Below are 9812 nucleotides of genomic sequence, written 5' to 3' on the forward strand. Positions count from 1 at the left end.
TATTTACTCTTTTCTATATATTTTTCAGACCTGTTATTCATTGGAAATGGGACTAGTGAAATCAAAAACATGGCCAGCAAACTCAAGTTTGTGAGAGTGGACTCACATTTTAGACAAGGAATCTCCTTTTCTGGACAGGTATAGTGTAACCTACAAGTAGGAAAAATTTCCTGCTGGTAAAATCTGGGGTCCAATGATGTAACCCATACTTGATTAGTTATTAATTAATCAATACAACCAAAATTTTGAAACCAAGAACTAGAACTTCCATAGGTAAAAATAACTGATGAAATGTATAAACTTATAATAAAGGGCTATGAAATTCAGTCACATTATTTCTCTTTAGGATATGTAAAAATAAAAATTCTTAATGTAAGTAGCATTTATTATATGAATCTCCTTGCTCACCCATTTCAGAAAATACTATTTCTGCCCTTATCCAGTTAGCATCAGAGTTTTTAGTTTCTCACAAGTGACTCCCAGTTTATGGCTGCCAGTGCCTTCTTTATATCTGTTCTTCTACTTGGAAATAAGTGAATAAATGGTTCAAATTCTAGGTGTAGATATTATTATAGCATGCATTTCATGGTTATTGTTGTATTGTTTTAATATGTAATGTACATAATTTAAAAACAAAGCAAAGAAAATACTGATTTTATTCATAGTAAGAATTGACTTTGATGAGTACAGTGGCACATGCCTGTAATCCCAGTGGCTCCGGAGGTGGAGGCAGGAGGATCAAAAGTTCAAAGCCAGCCTCAGAAAAAGGGCAGCACTAAGCAACTCAGTGAGACCTTGTCTCTAAAAACAATACAAAATAGGGCTAGGGAGGTGGCTCAGTAGTTTGTGGGGACAAGTGCATGGAGCATTAAATACATGGCATAAGTTAAGGGCATCTGAGTGGCAGGCCACTCCCCTAATGCTAGGAATGTGAGTGGAAGGCAGCTTAACCCATAGGCACATCCCTGGGCATAAGGGCCATGTGTAGCAGTTCCTGTGCTTGCTCCACCTCCCACTCCTCAATTGGTCACTGCAAGGACACTCAGCAGACATTGCATTGGTGGCTGCCTGTAATCTGCTTAGCTACTCTCTGAGTATATATACATGATAACCATGCAATAAAATCAGACCTGCTTCTTGCATTGTCTCCAGGGGTCTTGATTAGAGACTCCGCAGCCACACTTTCCTTTACCCTGTTCCATAGACCTCCTCACTGGACAAGAGAGAGCCCATGCAGCAATTGAGTGTCCCTGAGTTCAATCCCCAGTACCCAAAAAATGATTTAATCAGCTTTATATTTTATTTTCCTCAAAAAGAAATATTTTCATGTGGGTTTTCATAGCTGATCATTTCAGGGGGTAATAGTAAAGTTATTAGCTAATTTGGTGGAATAAATGTGTCAGATACCTTCTAACATATTTTAAATGGATTACTTGATGGTCACTGCCACATGTGAAGGAGGCACTACTATTAGTTCCATTTGTGGGAAGCTGAAGCATAGAGAAATGCTTTATTCAGGGAGGACAAGAGTGAGCACAGCAAAGCACTCTAGCCTTCAGCCAGGTGAAAAGGGGAAAGTCGCCCTTTTAAATTCACTCCTGTAATTTTGGTTCCAGATGTAGTAAGTGATGATTGTAATTATTAAAAACTTCCTGCCTGGAAAGATATTTTTAAAAAAATGAAAACCTCCTTGGTCTTAATGGAAATACTACAAAGTTTCAAAAATAAATGAGTTATGAGCACATGAGGATCGAAATGGAAGAAAAGCCTTGTGGTAAACTTAGTTACAACACTAAAGGCATTTGTTCATGTTGATTTCTGTCCTCTTTGTTTTCCATATCAATTATCAAATACTTTTTCTTCCTTAGATGCTTCTGATGGATGAAAAAGGCATTCCCATTCCCAAAAAATTCATCTTCATCTCTACAAGTGAAGTCAATTATCTTCACAAGGCAACTACTAATGAATAGGATCTTGTACTGTTTTCAATCAATACCACTAACATCATAACCAATTAACTTTGTATTATAATAAGTAAAAAAAATAAGTAAATCCTCTGAGGACAAAGAGAGACAAAATATTTAAAGCACACGCTGCATTTGAGAGATATAAGAAGTCCAAACTTTAAGGTTATAAATTTGAGGATGATTGAGTTTCTTAAAAATTAATTAAGGCATTAGGAAAGGATATTATAAAAGTGACTGATAATTTTATTAGCATTATTTGTACAGTTTTATATGTCGTGCAAACATAAATCCTATTTCCTTTGGGTCCTGAATAATATCAGCTGCTTCAATCATTCATATAATTTATGCTATATATATTTTCACAACTATTTCAGCATTTTTAAAGTGATAATACAGACACACACCCAAGTATATATTTCCTAATGATGATGATCAAAATATTTCTACAGCTCAAAGTTTTCTTGCTTGTTATCACAAACAAAAAGTGTTTAAAAAAACTACAATTTGTTGATTCTTGCTTAAGAGTATTTAAATTATTTCTAATTCCCAATATTCACGTTAATTAAATTTAATGTATATTAAATTATAGCTATATATAAATTATATATATATGTATATATATATATATATATATATATATATATATATAGAGAGAGAGAGAGAGAGAGAGAGAGAGAGAGAGAGATGGTAAATGTTTTCCATGTGATGAATACCTGCTCCTTCCTAGGACTGAAAAGATGAAAAGATAAATAAGCAGAGTTCCTACACATTAAATAGTTGACATATCCACGAAGTTAACTGACCTGTAAATTATTAGTATAATGTATCTAAGCAGATAGTTTTAAACAAACAAACTTTATTATGGGATAAAATAGATTACTCCATTAAATATTCCAAATAAATTTAGAATTAAATATTAGTGCACCAGGAAAAGAACTAGGGAACAGTGACTTTAGAGAATATGGAATCATGTGCCAAACATCTGAAAAGGTCTAAATTCCAGGAACTAAATAGGCCTTAAAATTTGGAAATCATAATCATGAAAAGAAGCATGAATGCTAATTTTCTGAGAATTATTTATAAGCAATTTTGAGATCAGTAAGATAATGTATTATATCTATCTATCTATATATAGAATTTTAATTAAACAAATTTACATGAGATTTCAGTTATCTGACAATTCTTTTTTCTGCTCGTTTGGATGATTTATTCTTTCCATTTGAACATCTTTGTTCCTCTGGCTCTGAAAAGTAGAAGGAAAAAAAATATATCAAAGCAGTGATGAGTCAGCAGAATCAGGGTAAAGGAGAAAAATCTGTGAATGACTTCCTTTTAATATCTTCAACATGGTGATGCTGATAACTTGGGTATTTGGTGGTCAGTGGGGATGAGGAAGACTGATAGAGTAGAAGAAACATATTTTTAACTATTCATTTTGATAAGAAACTAAATAAAGATTTTCAAGATAGTTTTGTGTTTTTGCTTTTCTGTTATATCAGGTATACCACCAGCAACCTAATATATGTTTTAACTATATAAGAAGAACACCAGGGAGGTCAGAGTATGCAAGGCATATTTTCTCCTTCAGTGGGAGTTACCTTGACCTGAGCCTGTGGCTGGTACCCTGCCCTGTGGCCAAACACAGAATATTAAGGCACACTATACACTGGATGGACAAGCCATGGGGAAGTTCAAAAACTCATTTTCTATTACCTGGTAAGAATAAGGCAGTGGAATGTATTTGGGTCTTATCAGTAGACAGAAAGTGGTCAGTGAGTCTAAGAATGTCACAATAAATTATTACCCACAAGTAATTCTCATCCATGCTCCCTTGATTCTTTTTATCAGGTTAATTCCCGGCAGCAGACTCAACAAATAAAAGTAGGTCAAAGTCAAAGAGGTAAAGTCTCTTTTCTGTTGATTTTTCACTTTAGATCATGGCTGAGGGAAGTATCATCAGATCAGGGACCCGTGCTTTGTCTGTAGAGTCGGAGACAGTGAGTACCCTCAAACCCATCTCCCCATTTCTTCCCTAACATATCTATTCTTACCCCTCAGTGACAGTTCACAAATGAGAAAATTATTTTTATTATTTCTTTATAACAAGAAGGAAGACAATAAAGAAAATAAAGAACTTTCTTATGATTCTTTGTCATTTATAAATTTACAATGGTCCATAGATATGTTTGATTGGCTATTGGTATCAGACACTGTTTTAAGCTACACTATTTTTTTCACTTTAGTTCATCTCTTTTATTTGACAGTAAAATAAAAACATTTTTAAAAATATAAGCATCTTTCCATTTTCTCCCTGAAAATAAATGTATACTATTCATGTTAATATTGCAGATAAGGAAAGACAACTATTATGCAAAATTGGAAGAATGGTGATAGATTTTTTTTTCTTTTCTGTAACAGACCTTCAGGGTTTACTTCATGAATAACTTGGGGTAAGGAAACCAAGATTGTTTACTATTCTAATTTAATCCATGTGAAGGATTAGACCACTGAAAAGAGAACCCATGAACATTCTAGTAATTAAAACCTAACCTAAGGCAAACATTTTGTCAGCCTCCACCTCACCACAGAGCTAAATTTAACAACTATTTGAATTTGTTCTGTGTCTAATGTTTTATTTTTATGGTTCCTCTCCCTACCAAGTTGGAAAATAAAGTATCAATTATTTATCAGAAAACAATTTTAATTATATGTTGTAATTATTATTAATTATGCAACTGCTCTTCACTTCAGAATCATTGAAAAACCCAAATCTCTATAATTAAAGAACAAATTTGTTCACCACTTATTTTTTATTTATTTATTTATTTATTTTTATTCAAAACATTACAAAGATTTCAGAATCACATTGGTTATACATCTACATTTTGGTAGCAGAATACAACAGTTACTATTATGGTATTATGTAAAAATGTTCACCACTTATTTAATTTTGACTTTTTAATTGCTCAATTTGGATTGGCTCCTATTCATACCTTTTTTTTACACTATTCTGCACAGCATCCAAATTTCTAATTTCAGAACTATTTTTAAAGTCTGTATAAAATTCAGAATACAGATTTAAAATAACAAATCCTTCACAAATGTCAGTAATAAATGGCTTAATTTCTTTAAATTATTCTTTGCAAAAAAGATGTCTACTATAACTTCTCTTTCTGATTTTATGACATTTCAGTCTACTCCACTTTCTGTTTAGCTCAGGACACAGAAATGGAAGAGCTGAAATTTCCCTTCTTTTAGATGGGAAATTTATTTCTTTTTCAAGGTCAGAACTAAAACTTGATCTATCTAATTGAACAATGATATGAATGATATAGCACTGCCTAAGTAACAATAGAAAAACCCCAACCTTAGAGTTTTGCTGCATAAGCACCTCACAGTAAAAATACATTAAGTTAAAGTAAAATTTACATAGGGTTGAAAAGAATCTCTATTATCCAGAGAGTTAAACAGTTTTAACTGAGCATCACCAACAGCAGGGCTTTAAGTCACTTTTGAAAAAATAAATTTTATCTGTATATATTTAAGGTATACAATATTATGTTATGGGATAATGTAGATAACAAACTGGTTACTACAGAGATGGAAATTAGTATATATATTATCTAACCTGCTCCTTCATTTTATGTGTATGTACCAAGGGCAGCTACAACCTACTCAGTAGAAATACAAAATACAGTATAACATTAATAACTATAATATTTATGCTGTACATTAGATAATTTCATCCTAATAAAATACTTTATAAAATTTCCTGAAGGATATTAGACTTAATTTTTAAATACTTATAGTCAAAAAGGAAAATTAGTTGTAATTCCTTTATGATTATAACATCCTGATCCTATTTATTTTCAGTTTGAACAATGTCTAGAGATTCTGTTTTTCTGTGTGTATTCTAATTGTACCAAGAATATGTGACAGGAGAACTTGGAAAGACAGACTTTGAAGGCTTCCAATTGGGTATCTGAGTATAGGATGTGGAGATAAAAAGGGAAGATGTGGAACAAATGACAGATTGTTTTTTGTCCTTTTTTTGTGAACCAATAATCCAAAGTCTTTTTTATCATTAAACAAATTCCTTAGTTTTTCTTTTTTAAATTACTTTTATTCAACTAAATGTAGGTCATAAAGTCAAGTCAGCATTGAAGCTTAAAAGAAATATTGAACTGGCACCGGTCTGCGCAGGTGCAGTGGGAGGCCCGCCATCCCAGATTAGGCAGCTCTGCTGGGAGGTATATTCTCTGGGCAGCCACCAGTCATGCAACCTACGCTGGGACTCCCTGGTTAGGCTTTGCTTCATTAGGCAGTGAAGGTCCCAATGAGAACTGCTACCAGCACTTTGGTAGACAAGTTGGAGGCTTCATTCCATGCTTACTTTGCTTCTCTTCTGAGTTAGGATTATGTGAATGGCATTGATCAGGAAGAAATTGGAACTGGTGTTGATCAGTGTATCCAGAAGTTTCTGGATATTGAAAGACAGAATGCTTTTTTTCTGAAAAAAAAAAAAAAATTGTAGCTCTCTGTCCAGAAACCACAGCAAGCTATCAAAGAGGTTGTCTCAGGACTAAGGAATGAGTTGCAGTGGAAAGATGTACTGGTGCAGAAGTACTTGACACAGCTGAGGCATTGGCAGCAGGTGCTAGAGGTCATCAGTGTGCAGCACAAAAAGCTAGCCAAGTCCCTTAGGGCTCCTTGGCCTATCTGGAGCAGGCATCTTCCAAAATCCCTGCACCTCTGAAGCAGATGTGAGAGAGGTCTGGCCTACAACATAGCCTTCTGCAAACAGTTTCTCCAAACCTCTCTGTGTATACATGCCATTTTAGAAAAACTATCTGCCAGAGAATGAGTTGTTGTTAATTTTATTTCCACTGAAAAATTTCCACAATTTTTATGACCTGTTAAGTACTTGAGTACTTTATAAATGCCAATAGCTTGCTAACGAAAGTGAGGTTGCATTTTGTTTGTTTTGTCCACAGCAATGTTTAGATTATTAGTTTGATGCAAAATTTTTTTTCTTGTTTTTAAAATTTTATATAGCTTTTATCCAGTTGTTAGTTTGTTGTGATCAGAGGGGGGATATTTAAATACTCCTAGAATTATGGGAGAAGGAATTTGGTTTTAGGCCTTAGAGAAAAATATGTAAATTTGCTGTTTCAAGACTTTGAACTACCTCAAGAAGCGGAATCTAATGCAACATTTATAATGCTTCCATAGCAGTACAGAGTGCAAATATTTTGTAAATCTGTCAGAAAAAAAGGGTTAAGATAGGCTAGGTTAGCATAGTAATATTACAGTAGACCCTTAAGTTGATGCTGCCTTTGTTATGTGTTCTGTGATGTTTGCTGTTTTAAGCAAGCTGTATTAGGAGCTACTTCACCTCCAAACAGAGCATGTGGATCCTCTGTGGGAAGGTGTTTTGCCCTCTTGTTAGCAGAGGTTTTCTTTTCTCTGTTTCATGCATCTCACAGATTATATCACTTCAGCCAGGACAAACACTCCTCTGACTTCTGAATAGTCAGTATGTCTGTGGCTGTGTCTTGGTTCATTTTGTCCATTCCAACATTGAAGATTTCTCCCATTGCGCCTCAGTATCCCCACTCATGTTCCTGGTGTGGCCTGGATGCCACCTGGTCCACAAAGCCTCCACTCCATTCCAGGGCACAGGACTTTCATTCCTTTTACTTTCTTGTGAATTAGTGAGCTGTATCTGTTTCTATGCTCCTTGCTGCATTATATTCTCATGGGAAATAGGCATTACTTCCTTTGAATATACAGGAACATGTATATTATATGATACTTTGTACTCACTTTGTGTACACATATTACTCATTTAGTTTGTGAGCTGTGAGGTTGATACTTGGTTTGTGGACCCAGGACCTCTGATAACCAGCCTGAAGCCAGCATATTTCCCCTTGGTTGGAATATATAGGTCAAAACAGTTATTTTTTACTCATAAGGGTTTTAGCCAGGTCACCTCATGCTAGTTAGAAGCTCTGATTGGCAGCTTTAGGTTTCTTGATTAAAAACCTAAATAAACACCCAGCATGATGGCACATACCTATAATCCCAGTGGCTCAGGAGGTCAAGGCAGGAAGATAACATATTCAAAGCCAGCCTCAGCAAAAGCCAGGTGCTAAGCAACTCAGTGAGATCCTTTCTCTAAATAAAATACAAAATAGGGCTGGAGATGTGGCTCAGTGGTTGAATGCCCCTGAATTCAATCCCTGATATGCCCCACTTGCACCCCACCCCAAATAAATTAAGTTGAGGCAGTCTTTCAATGATAAAAGTGTTTTTAGTTAAAAAATCAGAAACTGTTCTACTTGGTGCTTAATGAAAATGTTTTCAATGAATACATATACAAATTATTGTCATTTCTTTATATTAATTCAGAAGTTATCTGTCAAATAACGATTTTTGAATATTGTCAAAAAACTCAGAAATGTTGCATCAGGCCTTTTGTTTATCCTAATTTTAATTTAAATAATTTGTTAATTTATTTCTCTTAATTTAAATTTTAATATGCCTTTAAAAATGCTATCAGAGTACTTACTATCTATCACTTCTGGTAGACATACATTAATAGGACTTGTAAGAGCTTAAAACTGCAATGAAAAGTCGAAGATCTACATATTCTCTTAGGAAATCTAATGACAATATTTTTTTTTTCTTTTTCTCTTTTTAAATTACACAATGGCATGGAAAGCATTACAATTCTTACTACACATATAGGGCACAATTTTTCATATCTCTGTATATAAAGTATGTTGATGCCAATTTATGCCTTTATACATGTACTTTGTTCTTGTTATTTTGCATTATAATTCTTAATACACATATATACCACGATTTTGTATCTCTGTTTGTATATAAAATATGTTGACACTCAATTTGAGTCTTCATACATGTACTTTGATTACTATGATGTCCATCACACTCCACCATCCTTGCTAATTCCCTATCCCCTCCTTTTCCCTCTCAACTCCTCTGCCCTATCTTGAATTTATCTATTTCTCCCATGCTCTTCCTCCCTACCCCACTATGAGTCAGCCTCCTTATATCAGAGAAAACATTTGGCATTGGTTTTTTTAGGATTGGCTGTTTTGGTGTGAATATCATGCTGTTTTTGTTACTATTGCTCTGTAGTATAGTTTAAGTTCTGGTATAGTGATACCACCTGTTTCACTCTTCCTGTTTATGATTGCTTTAGCTATTCTGGGTCTCTTATTTTTCCAGATAATTTTTATGATTATTTTTTCTATTTCTATGGGGAATGTCATTGGGATTGTGATCGGAATTACATTAAATAGGTATAGTGCTTTTGGAAGTATGTTCATTTTGATAATATTAATTCTGCCTATTCAAGATCAAGGCAAATCCTTCCATCTTCTAAGGTCTTCTTTGATTTCTTTCTTTAGGGTTCTGTAGTTTTCATCGTATAGATCTTTCACCTATTTTGTTAAGTTGGTTCCCAAATATCTTATTTTTTTGAGGTTATTGTGTATTGGGGTAGTTTTCCTCATTTCCTTCTAAGAGGATTTGTCACTGATATACAGAAATGCTTTTGATTTATGGGTCCCGATACTTTGCTGAATTCATTTTCTAGTTCTATAAGTATTCTGGTGGAGTTTTTTTTTTTGTTTGTTTGTTTTTTTTTTTTTTGTGTGTGTGTGTGTGTGTGTGTGTGTGTGTCGGTGGGGGAGGTCTTCTAGGTATAGAATCATATTGTCAGAGCTAATTTAATTTAATTTCTTCTTTCCCTGTACATATCCCTTTAATTTCTTTCATCTGTCTAATTGTTCTAGCCAGTGTTTCAAGAACTATGTT

The 9812-nt window shown here is 34.0% G+C and overlaps 1 pseudogene; it reads left to right on the forward strand.

The window, feature by feature from the left end:
• The first annotated feature begins 69 nt into the window (after positions 1-69).
• LOC143386715 (mediator of RNA polymerase II transcription subunit 28 pseudogene) lies at positions 70-6734 on the forward strand (annotated as a pseudogene).
• Positions 6735-9812: the final 3078 nt, after the last annotated feature.

Source organism: Callospermophilus lateralis, unplaced genomic scaffold (genome assembly GCF_048772815.1).
Source record: "Callospermophilus lateralis isolate mCalLat2 unplaced genomic scaffold, mCalLat2.hap1 Scaffold_120, whole genome shotgun sequence".
NCBI classification, from domain to species: domain Eukaryota; kingdom Metazoa; phylum Chordata; class Mammalia; order Rodentia; family Sciuridae; genus Callospermophilus; species Callospermophilus lateralis.